A 12,279-nucleotide genomic window follows, 5' to 3' on the forward strand; every position below is an offset into this window, starting at 1 on the left:
CTAACAACCTTAAAATCCTAACCCTAAACCCTGGAAACCCTAACCCTGAAACCCAACCCTAGTGCCTTAGCCCTGAAACCTTAACACCCTAACACCTTATTAGAAACACTCTGTAACCAATACCATAGGCTCAGGCAAGTATCTCAGTGAGGTAGCATTTTTATTCACGATTGCAATGGCAGGCGTCCCACAAGCCACCTACTAGTTCCATAACACAGTTTATATAATTTTTTTTTTCCTCTCGGTGACCAGGACCCTCCCCAGTTTCCCCATTGACTGGGTAATCCATGTTCACAATCTATCCAGTGCTTCACAGAAAATACACAGCTGCTGGCCTGTTACTAGTCAATTTTATTTTTTTCTTGACTGTTTTCCTCTTTGAGGTGGTAATGTTTCTTACACCGTGATTTCCACCCAATTGCTCTAAGGATTCTGGTTGTCTGCATTTTACAAGGTTGTCTGTTAAGCTTTCTTATCACTGCAAGCATATATCAATACCACCTTCCTTCCCTCTAAACGATGTAACTCTGTGCAAAAACATTTTTATTCCCACAACCTTGATCCCCTTACCCTAAAATCCTTATTCTCTTTAACCCTAACAACTCTAACCACAACCCTAACCCTTCATATCAACCCCCCGACGCTAATGACACTGACTAATGATCCAAACCCCAAACCCCAGGCAACCAACAAAGAAACAGACACAAAGCTGAAAACTACAAAAAAGGCAAAACCCTGGATACAGACCCCAAATCACAAACACGCTACCAAAATGCTACAGAAAAGCCCCAGACGCAGGCCCCAAGCACTACAGCTAGGCCCCAGAAGCTCTAGACACATCCCAAAGCCAAAATGCAATCCCCAAACACTACAGAAAAGCCCCCAAACACCAGACACAGGCTGCAGAAGTCTACAAGCAGGCCCCAGCCACACCCGGATGCAGACCCCAACTGTCCACAAGCAGCTCCCAACCCACCCCCCCCATGAACTGGACCCCCCACCACCACCACCCAGATGCATGCCCCAGGCCCCAGGCCTCAGCCCCAGCCCCCACACCCCAGACTCAGGCCCCAAAGGTGTACAACCAGCTCCCAACTGCCCCCCTCAAAGGGAGGCCCCAAAGCCTGCCAGAGGACCCTAGAGCGTACAAGCAGCTCCCAACCCCCCCGGCACAGGCCCCAACCCCCCCCCAGACGCAGGCCCCAAAGGTGTACAAGCAGGCCCCTACAGTATACAAGCAGCTCACAACCACCCCCCCAAAGGCAGGCCCCAACCCCCTCCAGATGCAAGCCCGAAAGGTTAAAAACAGCTCCAACCCCCCAACCCCCCCCGCCCCGCCCCGCGCAGACGCAGGCCCCAAAGGTGTACAAGCAGTTCCCAACCCCTCCAAGGCAGGCCCCAAAAGTGTACAGGCAGGCCCCTACAGTGTAGAAACGCTCCAACCCCCCCCCTTCCACCTCGAGGGAGGCCCTCCCCCCCCAGTATACACGAAGCTCCCAACCCCCTCTCAGAGGAATGCCTAAAAAAGTATACAAGCAGCTCCTAACACCCCCCCCCCCCCCCCCAAAAGAGGCAGTCCCCAAAGGTGTACAAGCAGGCCCTCAAATCCCTTAGGTGTACAAGCAAGCCCTTCAAATCCCTTAGCCCCTGCGCCAGCTTTATTGGCGAGCAGCGAGGCTGGGGGGGGGAGGGGGGCAAGACAGCCTTAAATAAAATACAAATATAAAAAGTGTTATAAATGGCTGTTATAAATCCAAATAGGATTACAATCAAAGTTTACAATTTATTAAACGAATAGAGGCAAGCAAGCAGCGCTGGGTGCGCCGGGAGTCTCTGCTCCCCCAGGACGCACACCTGTTACGTAAGGCGGCTGGTTTTGATGTTCCCAGGCTAATACATATTCATTACTACTTCGAGAAGAGGCAGGGTTATTAGAATTGGTTTCCGGAATCCGAAACCCCTCCCAGGGGCGCCTGCGTACCAGTCTCTGGTGGTCTCTCGGGGCTTGCTCGGGCTGAATGCTGGTTGTCTTCCTCCCAGGCTTTTGTCCTTCAATTGTCCTTCAGCTCCCCCTTCCTCCTCGTTTGGGAGCCTCTGCGCCGGATTTCAGAAACTCTAGCAACATCCCCTGCAGTAGTCAGCACTTTTCCCTAAAAACCCCTTTGTTCTCTTATCACCTAGACCCGGGCCTCGATGTTAACCCTTCAAATCCCTTAGTGACACGAATTGCTGGACCATTCCTTACAAAAGGAAGGATAAAATATGTAGAGGAGCAATGGCACACGCGAAAGCCCAGCGCCGCGGGCAGAGGCAGCGAAGGTTGACGGCAGAACAGTGCTCGGTTTGAACACGGAGAGGGAAAGCGAGGGGAAGGTGGCCGAAGCCGGCCGCAGTCTCTGAGCTCTCCTCCTCCTGATTGTTTTCTCTCAAAGCCATTTCTGTCTGTGTGCGGGCACCCGGAGCCGGCAGAAGTCCCCGTGAAGTCCTTCGGCAGGACGGAGGGCTGCGTGGGCTCCAGTGAGAGAGGGAGTTAGGAGAATCTTATCAAGTAGAGATAGAGCGCTGACAGCGTTAAACTAGGATGCTACTTAGTGTCTTTGCTAACTATGGTGCATTGTGCCAATTAACTAAAGCAAGAAGCCTTGGGGCCCTTACCAAGGTCAGTCTCCTCATAAGAGAGTGAGCCTGTCTTAAGAAACTGGGAGAAACTGGTCCTGCAGATGGACAAGAGCCAAGGAGCAACTGAGTCTGTGCAAAGACAAGAGGTCAACTAGCGGTGACGAGGAAGAGTCATCAATCTTCATGCCCACGACCTCCCGTGCTGCCCAGCGCTGAATAAACATACCTACTTTACAATCTCACTGATTGTGGAGTCCCTTTTCCGCAAGTCACTAGCAGCGGTTTCTTCCGCAGAGGTTTTCCCAGAGCCGCTTCAAAGCTTCCCTCGCGGAGCTGAGGGGTCGCAGGGGGTCGTCAAAGCACGCACACACACACACACACACACACACACACAGGCGTTGTTGTCCAAACAGAAAGTATTTACAACAAATTCGACAAGCGGTTTTCCTCTGCCAGCAGCAAATGCCTGAGGGCCCCTACAGCTTCACAAATCATAGCACAAAGAGCCTAAAGTTCCTCTAAAATTTAGGGAAATGATTCAAAATAGATCTGCTAGGGGAAAACGATCACTGGCGGCAGGGTACACAATACACGCGAGTCTCAGCTCTCCTCCGCAGGGTCAGTGCCCACGCCCAAGTGCGACGCTGATGGCACCCGAACATTTGCTGTAGCAGGCAGCAGAGCCAGCAGCTCAGGGGAGCAATTTTAAAAACCAGGAGGCACTTAAACCAACCCTTAATTGACCCAGTTACTGCAGGAGAGTCCCGACTACTCGCCCTGGAGTCCTACTGTCACCAGCAAAAAGCACCAACCAAAGCTTGGGGGAACTTTGGTACAGCACAAGAGAAGGGAGTGGGGGTAGCGTAGCCGTATCGCAGAGCTGCTGCTTTTCACACCATTTTATCATCCCTGATAATTGAAAGTAAGGCCGGGTGGGCTGACCCCACCACCACCACTCCTGGCAGCATGTTTGGTCCACAACACTAGAATAATTATTTTGCTCCCTCCCGCCCCTACAGCTTCATCATCTGAAAAGATTACAGTCAAAACAATGGCATACACAAATAAAAGTCAAGAGTTGACATAGTAACTCCGGGATTTGGGTATCAACTGTCCGAGAAATCAGAACACCCAGGCTTCACAATGTGCCCAACATCGAGCTGTGCCAAGGGGGGCGGAAGGAAGAAGCTTTCCGTTTAAGCCTTCAGAGCATCGCTCCATCACTACGTCAATTCACAGCCACCACAGCGTGTCGATGGACATCTTTCTGTGCCAAAAGAAACAAGTGCTTTGTCCTCTTGATATCAAAGGTAGCCACCTATAGTTACGGAACCATGCACAAGACCTTAACTCTGACCAGCAGGGAAACTTAGGACAACTGAGTGCAGATCCTGCCAATTTCTACCAGTTCCAACTGTGCTTTAAGTCTCATTGCAAAGCCTCAGTTAGAAAAAGGATCACCTCGGGGTATCCAACAAGAAGAAGAGGTTTTTTTTGTTGTTGTTGTTGTTGTTTTTTAATATACCATAGGACTATGCAGTTCAATCATCAATCATCTTGGAAAGCTCAAGGAGGAGGTCATCCTCATCCTTCCCTGGGTCCAAGTCGAGCTCGGCTTCCAGTATGCTGTCTGAGAGTTCCCAAAGTAGCATCTCTAAATCCTCGTCTACAGATACGGGCGCGTTGCCTGTGGAACTCAGCCGGCGTGTCCTTGCTTCTTCTAGCTGGGAAGAAGCTGAAGTCGAGCTTGAGAACTCCATTGGCTCCACGGATTCTGCCTGGCTTCCAAGATGTGCTTCAAGTCTTGGCAGAGCAAGGAAGAGAACAATCAGTATATGCCATTTCTTAACGGGAAATCCCTTTTCTGCAAACCGGCTCTTAAAACCGTAGCCAACCCCTCCTGCACTTCAATCTTACCCAGGGATTGTTATTCAATTAACCCAGGGCTACATTTAGAGCCCAATATATTAGCAGGTACATTTTTCAGTTTGGGGGTTTCTCTGTGTTATAAATGACTGAGTTCCAAATAGGATTACAATCAGAGTTTACAATTTATTAAACGAATAGAGGCAAGCAAACAGCGCTGGGTGCGCCGGGAGTCTCTGCTCCACCGGGACGCACACCTGTTACGTAAGGCGGCTGGTTTTTATGCTCCTAGGCTAATACATATTCATTACTACTTCTAGAAGAGGCAGGGTTATTATAATTGGTTTCCCGAATCCGAAGTCCTCCCAGGTGCGCCTGCTTATCAGTCTCTGTTAGTTTCTTGGGGGCCGCTCGGACAGGGAGGCTCATATTCTTCCTCCTTATCTAGTGGTCTCTTGGCCGGCTGTCAGAAGTTACTGCACATTCGTGCAAAGTCAGCAGTTTTTCTCCGAAGAAATCCCTTTGTTCTCTTCTCGCCTAAACCCAGGCCTCAATGTTAACCCTTCAAAACCCCTTAGTGGCACGAATTGCTGGACCATTTCTTACAATTCCTCCCTTTTTTTTTTTTAATCATCAATTCGTGTCTCTCCTTCAACCTTTGTCAGTAACAATTGGATTTCATCAGTCAGTTCTCGGGGTGTCCACTTCTTAAGCATCATTATCGACACGTCACCTTTTCTCTCCACTGAAGTCATCACAAATTGGGTGCTATTTATTACTCGCCGTATCAACAACGTAAAGCAAGGTATCATAAAAGGTATAAACAATAATGTCACTATACCACATAAAAATAAAAACAGCATCCTTTTAACCCATGGTTCACCAGGCAACCATGAAAAGAAATCCCAATCCATACCCTTCCAAGTTTGTACTGGGACGTGGGCTAGCTTTCTAATTTCCTTTGTTATCTGCTTGACCACTTTTCCATTATCATCAATCTGTAGACAACAATTAGAATCGTTCAGTTTTCCACATACTCCCCCTTCTTCTGCTAGTAAATAGTCTAAGACCATTCTATGTTGGAATATAGCATTTCTCATTTGAGTGGATTGGTCAGCCAAAAGATCCAAGGCTGTCGCTGTTTGATTTGTTACAACTTCGAGGATAGCTTGCAACCTAATTATTCGGTTCAAATTATAAATAGGTTCTCGGGCTCCTGATATCAACTCATTTGGGTTCCAGGTGGCTGGCCCATAATGCTGTATGATTCTTTCAGGAGGCCATTCATCCTTTCCCCATTTTTGGGCACTATCCCCGGATAAGGAAGTATCAATAGATCGTTTTACTCTGTTCAGGTCATCATATAATCTTATTCCTAAATGATTTCCTTGTGTTTGTGACAATAAAAAGAACAAGGGTCTTATGTACCCCCCATAGCATATTCCCGACCAGTTTCCAGGTAGCCTCTTGTAAGCATGTTTGCCACACACCCAATAATGTCCCTTTAGGGCCCACGTCCCGTTTGGAAAAGGACCATCCCATCCATCTTTACCCTTTGGGGCGTGATAATACAGAGTGTCCTTGTTACCGAGTGGTCCTGTTACAATGTCTGCCCCGTTTGTACTCGTATATGCACGCTTCCAAGCTCCCACGTTGGGTTTCCACTTACAGTCACAATTCAGTTCTCTTTGGCGACCTGTCATATTATAAGCCTTTTTCGCCGTCCAATCTTGAGAGTGTGGGAAGCGCCTTCAATCAGGGGGTTGGGCCCGCTTTCAGAGCTTGTGTTACCATTCAGCCCTTCAGGGTGATCCAGCTCCTGGAAAAACTAATCACAATTTTATTATGGGTTTAAAAGGTTCTCATGTTATTTTTCTCAGGACAAACTGATCTTGGTGTGGGAGAAGTCCGGTCGAGGCACTCTCACTCGGCGGTCAATACCCATAGGGGTTGCCTCCCTCGGTAGACCATACACGCCGCAGTGGAGGGTCCTACCCCGGTCTTGCCTTCTCCCTTTCCTCCCTTCAGCCTTGTCCTCTTTATCCAGTGCCCTTAATTCATGCAGAACCTCATTGCTGGGATATCAGTTCCTCTTTAGTCTCAGTTTCAGTTCCCCAGGAGTGGACTCAACCCTCCAGGCTTCGGTAGTTATTGGTCCTTTTATTCTGGATGCGTGGGTCCAACCCCTTCTTGCTGTTCTCACAGCTGTTTCAGTAGTAAGTAAAACAAGGTACAGTCCCTCCCATCGGGGGTTCAATGATTCTTCTCTCCAGGTTTTTATTAAGACCTTGTCTCCTGGTTGTATTTTATGAATAGCAAATCCTAAAGGTGGTGTCTGAGTCATCATCCCAATTTCTCTTATCTCCTGTAATCTCCTTCCAATGGTAATTATGTATTTCTGGATACTATGATCCTCAACTACATTGTTCCCTAGGGGCATCCCTTGAGAATAAGGCATACCATATAACATTTCATATGATGATAATCCAGTCTCACTGTGTGGTTTAGTTCTTATGTTTAAAAGTGCCAATGGTAAGCATTTCGTCCAGGGCAGCTGTGTCTCGATCATTAACTTAGCCAATTGTTGTTTTATTGTTTGATTCATCCTTTCTACTTTCCCTGAGCTTTGTGGGTGCCACGGAGTGTGGTATTCCCACTGAATACCTTTCAAGGGGTACATCCTTCAAATCTTTGTGGCTGGCGTATGTTCGATTATTTGCACACAACTGTGTTCCAACGGTCCTTCTTCTGGAACAGTTCCTAGAAATACTGCTGGATATAACAGGTTAGTCGTTTTCAAGGTTATGTCATCTTGTTCAGTTAGGATTGCCTGATATTTCATCATCCGGCTGGGTGATAACCAGTGCCCCCCCCCTTTGTTCCAAAACGGTTGTTACCATATGTGGTCCAAAAACTTCAATACGTTTTCCCATTTGAAGGCAAATAATTTTCTACTATCTTTATCAAGAGGTATGCAAAAGAAGGCATCCTTTAAATCTATCACGGTAAACCATTTATATTTCTCTTTCACAGATGTTAACAATGTGTAAGGATTAGCTACTACCGGGTGAATATCCTTTGTTATTTCATTTATTGCTCTAAGATCTTGTACAGATCTATACTCGCCATTCGGCTTCTTTACTGGAAAAATTGGAGTATTGTATTCCGATTTACATTCTTCCAGAATCTGATATTTGAGAAATTTGTCAATAATTTTCACTATTCCCGTGCCTAGCTTCTATCTTAAGTGGATATTGTTTGATTCAAACAGGTTTGGCTCCTTCCTTTAATTCCACCTTTACCAGTTGTGCCAGTTTCGACTTCCCTGGTACATCTGTTTCCCGTACTGTTGCTATAACTGCATTTTCTACTTCTCTTGGAATATTAACAAAGGGTTTATCTTTGATCATTAGGATTTGGCCTACTTTGGACTCAGGTACCTTCATTATTAATTCTCCATCCTCAAAGGTTATTGTTGCATCTAATTTGGCTAATAGATCCCGTCCCAAGAGTGGCATCGGGCATTCTGGTACATACTAAAATTTATGGGTTAGTTCCTCACCCCCAAAACGCAAATCAAGGGGTCGTAAGAATGACCATTCTTCCTCTTTCCCTGTGGCTCCAATTATTGTAGTTGTCTTAGTTCCTAATCGTCCTTTTAAACTATTTAACACTGAATATGTTGCTCCTATTACATTTACAGCCTAATTAACACAGAGAAAGAAGCTCCCATAACCAACAAAAAATTCAAGCCTGTCTTCGTTTCCTAGCTTTATTTCAACTAGTGGACCTGCTAGGGTAGATGCCCCAGGTCCCCATCATTCCTGACTGTTGTTTGTCCTGCAGCCTAAGACAATTTCTTTCTGATATCAGGGGCTGATTGCCCTGGAAAGAGGTTAGCCAGTTGCCTCTCTCTCTTTTTTTTTTTTTTTTTTTTTTTTTTTTTTTTAAGCCAGGTCCATTTTTTTTTTTTTTCATTGCATTTCAAAGTTGGTCCAGAAATTCAAAAATTCCATAAATTCCATAGGGGTTTCTTTTGGACCTTGTTGGAACAGATTCTCAATTCCCAATAGCCAATTTAACCAGATTTTAGTATTTACATAATTTCCGGGGTGATTAGGGTCTCAGTGAGGGGGTCGGTCAGGGGAATGCAATGGTTGAAAGTTCCCTGAGCGGTCCCATTGGCAATCTGAGCTCACACACGAACTCAGGTTGTTTCAAAAGTTAGCTGCTTTTCTGTTTCCACGACAACTCTCTCGGACCCATCACGGTCCCCCTGCCCCAGAGGGCTCACACCGCGATTTAGAGATCTCAGCCTCGGGTTGAGGCGGAACTATTAACATTCCTACATCCTCTTCCCCTGCTCATTCAACTTCAAACAGCTCTGTTAAATACTACATGCCACACAACCTTTAACACCTTCAACAACCCTTTTAACACTTCCTTTATCTTTCTCCAGCCCGTACTTTTCTAATGCCAACACCAAAGGCTCAGTCAGGGGCCAACTTAATTCCAAACCTTTTCCCTCCAACATGCTGAAACAACATATCACTATACAACATTTCATCCTATTTCCCTTCTCTCCTCAAAAACATTAATTGCAAGACACTGTTATAGTCGATTGATCCATAAAGTGGCCATTTAGTTTATATAGTGGCCACCATTGATTGCAATACTTAGTGAAAGTCCTCTTGCTTTCTGTGCCCCCATTTCTAACAATATCCTTCCAATGTGCCAATATGCACCCAAGGAGGCTTTTTCTTTTTTAGGACGTCTTTTTTTTTTTTTTTTTTTTGGATTTTCCCCTTTTCCTTGATTTCCCATTCCCTTTTATTTATTTATATTAGTTACTGTCCCTTGTTTCAATTTCCACGCAAACCTTTTTATTGCAGGTTTTTACTATCTTTTCCTAATCTTCTTCCCAAATGTCCCAATTCTCTGGGATTAAACTCTTCTTTCCACATACAAACTTTACTATTTCAGATTATTAATGAGCCCCATTCCAATCATAAATCCGCAGGACTTCGGAAAAACACCTGAAGCACTCAGCCTTCTGTCTTCTAGACAAACAATAACACCTTTTCCACAAAATTTACATTTCAATAAGACCGAATTTCAAGCCAAATGCTAATTTTTCTCATGCACTTTGTTAGTAAGCCTACACAAAACAAGGAATCACTCCTGTGTATCCGTCAAGATGGGGGTTTAAAAAGGTATTGAGGCCTAAATAAATTCGCTCTCCCCCTTCTTACCAAATTCCCAGGGCTCAGGCCCGAACCACCAAAGAAGTGACTCTCCGTTCTACCACTTTGATAATCAGTCAGCCCCGCTCCCCCGATACTTGGGAAACTGACCGAACACCACCGCGAATATACCCAAACTTCTAAACTGTTACTTAGATAATGCTCCCACCTTCCTCCTTGACACAGTCAAAACATTTAAGAACAAAACAGGATTACAAGATGCACCACCGGGGGTGGATTGTTAGGATATAGAGGTGGTAGGTTATCCAATGACTCCCATTCATCATCTTTTTCTTTTTCCTTTTTTTTTTTTTTATTTTTTATTTTTTTGTTCTCTTCTTCGTCAAACTTCTCGTCTGCTTTTAGTGTAAATATTGAGGCTGGAAAAGGACGTGAGATCCTGATCCATAATCCTGCATAATCACTTTCCTCCTGGCTAAAAGGTTCCTTTGAATTAACATGTATATTTAAGGCCTGGCAAACCCAGTCTTCAAAGGATCCGAAAACGGGCCAAAAGACATGTGGTCTTAAAGGCTCCTTTGGCCATTCTGTCATACAATACTGAACCATTTTTAATTTACTTTTTCCCTTTTCTGGGGCCCCTATCGTTCCAATTTCTAATCATTATCCCTAATGGACTTTCTGGTGGTATGTCTGGTAATTTGCTCCCTTTTCTCTGGTCCCGGGTCTTCAATTTTGTCTGACCCATCTAGGAATTTTACTGTGGCAATTCCTACAGCCCTTGGTTGCCTTAGTGAGAGTGTCTTGCAGGGGGTTTAGGACCTATCACCCACCCACGAATCCTATAGGAATCGCTTCGGTCCTTCACCGGCCAAGTCCCTCGCGGGAGATTGGAACCGCGGTTAGAAGACCTCCACAATCGCTTCGGAACTACGTTCCGTCTCAGTCACACTCTCACACACACAGGCAACCGAAACCCACCCAACCGAACGGTATACGCCTTAAATACTTACGACTCCGTCGTCTTCGTTCGGATCTTCGCGCGCAGAATTACGGGCAAAATACAGTGCTGCAGCCGGCAAAGGGAGCTCATAAAAAAATCTAAATCTTTGCTTGCCCTTATTCAGGTTCAAGATGGCATTAGCCCTGACCTGACTCGAACAGGAGCCACCAAATGGTGGGGGCGCCCCTCCTAGATCAAGTCAGAATTCAGGAACCAAGACCATCCCGGACGAGCCCCCAATTGTTATAAATGACTGAGTTCCAAATAGGATTACAATCAGAGTTTACAATTTATTAAACGAATAGAGGCAAGCAAACAGCGCTGGGTGCGCCGGGAGTCTCTGCTCCACCGGGACGCACACCTGTTACGTAAGGCGGCTGGTTTTTATGCTCCTAGGCTAATACATATTCATTACTACTTCTAGAAGAGGCAGGGTTATTATAATTGGTTTCCCGAATCCGAAGTCCTCCCAGGTGCGCCTGCTTATCAGTCTCTGTTAGTTTCTTGGGGGCCGCTCGGACAGGGAGGCTCATATTCTTCCTCCTTATCTAGTGGTCTCTTGGCCGGCTGTCAGAAGTTACTGCACATTCGTGCAAAGTCAGCAGTTTTTCTCCGAAGAAATCCCTTTGTTCTCTTCTCGCCTAAACCCAGGCCTCAATGTTAACCCTTCAAAACCCCTTAGTGGCACGAATTGCTGGACCATTTCTTACATCTGTGAAGCCAGAGCACCCGGAGTCTAGCAAAGATGGGAAACCAACATGGCCTCCCGGAAGCCCAGTGTCCGAGAACTACATCTCCCGGCATGCTCTGGGAAAACAATATGGACTCCCGGAAACCCGGTGGCCAAGAACTACATTTCCCAGCACTCCCCAGAAAGTTGAGCCTCGCAGCGTGCCGTAGGACGCCATTTTTTGCTCTGTTACATTACCGGTTTCGTGTTTATGGAGGGTTTTCCCGCCGTTTTGGGGGGTTTCCCCTCAATTTCGGGTTTTCAGCTCTCCATTTCAGAGTTCTTCCCCACAATTTTGGGGTTCCTTCCCCTAATTTGGTGCTTCGCCCCCCCCCCACTTTTGGGGTTCCCCCTCCATTTTGGGGATTCCCCCCAGTTCCAAGCCCTCCACAATTTTGGAGGCCCCCACCATCCTTTCTTGGCCTGCCACCCTAATATTAAGGTTCTTTCCCCCAATGTTGGGGTTCTCACCACATGTTTGAGGTTCCTTCCCTTAATTTGGGGCTTAGCTCCCCGGGATCTGGGGCTTTAACCCCAATTTTGGGGGTCCCCCCCAAGTTTGGGGATTCCTCCCCAGGTCTGGGGGGGGTCCACATTCAATTCTGGAATTTCACACTTCCATTTAAGTCTTCTTCCCCCCAATTTGGGGGTTCGCCCACCCAATTTTGGGGGTTCCTCCCCTAATTTGGGGGGGACACAACCGATTGTAGAGTCCCCCACCCTCCTTTTTTGGGTTCCCCCCTAATATTAAAAGTTCTTCCGCCCAATTTTGGGGGACCCCACAATTTTGACGTTCCTTCCCCTAACTTGGGGCTTCAACCCTTCAATTTTGGGGGGGGCTCCCACCCTCTTATTTT

The 12,279-nt window shown here is 46.5% G+C and overlaps 1 long non-coding RNA gene across 1 annotated transcript; it reads right to left on the bottom strand.

Annotated features, from left to right (window-relative positions):
• Positions 1-5,059: 5,059 nt before the first annotated feature.
• LOC310890417 lies at positions 5,060-11,485 on the bottom strand. The gene is made up of 2 exons (XR_014577251.1): positions 10,703-11,485; positions 5,060-7,257 (listed from the first exon to the last, which is right to left on the bottom strand). It is a non-coding gene; the product is annotated as an uncharacterized lncRNA (long non-coding RNA).
• Positions 11,486-12,279: the final 794 nt, after the last annotated feature.

This window comes from Anser anser (assembly GCF_964211835.1).
Source record: "Anser anser genome assembly, contig: HAP1_SCAFFOLD_98, whole genome shotgun sequence".
Classification (NCBI taxonomy): Eukaryota; Metazoa; Chordata; class Aves; order Anseriformes; family Anatidae; genus Anser; species Anser anser.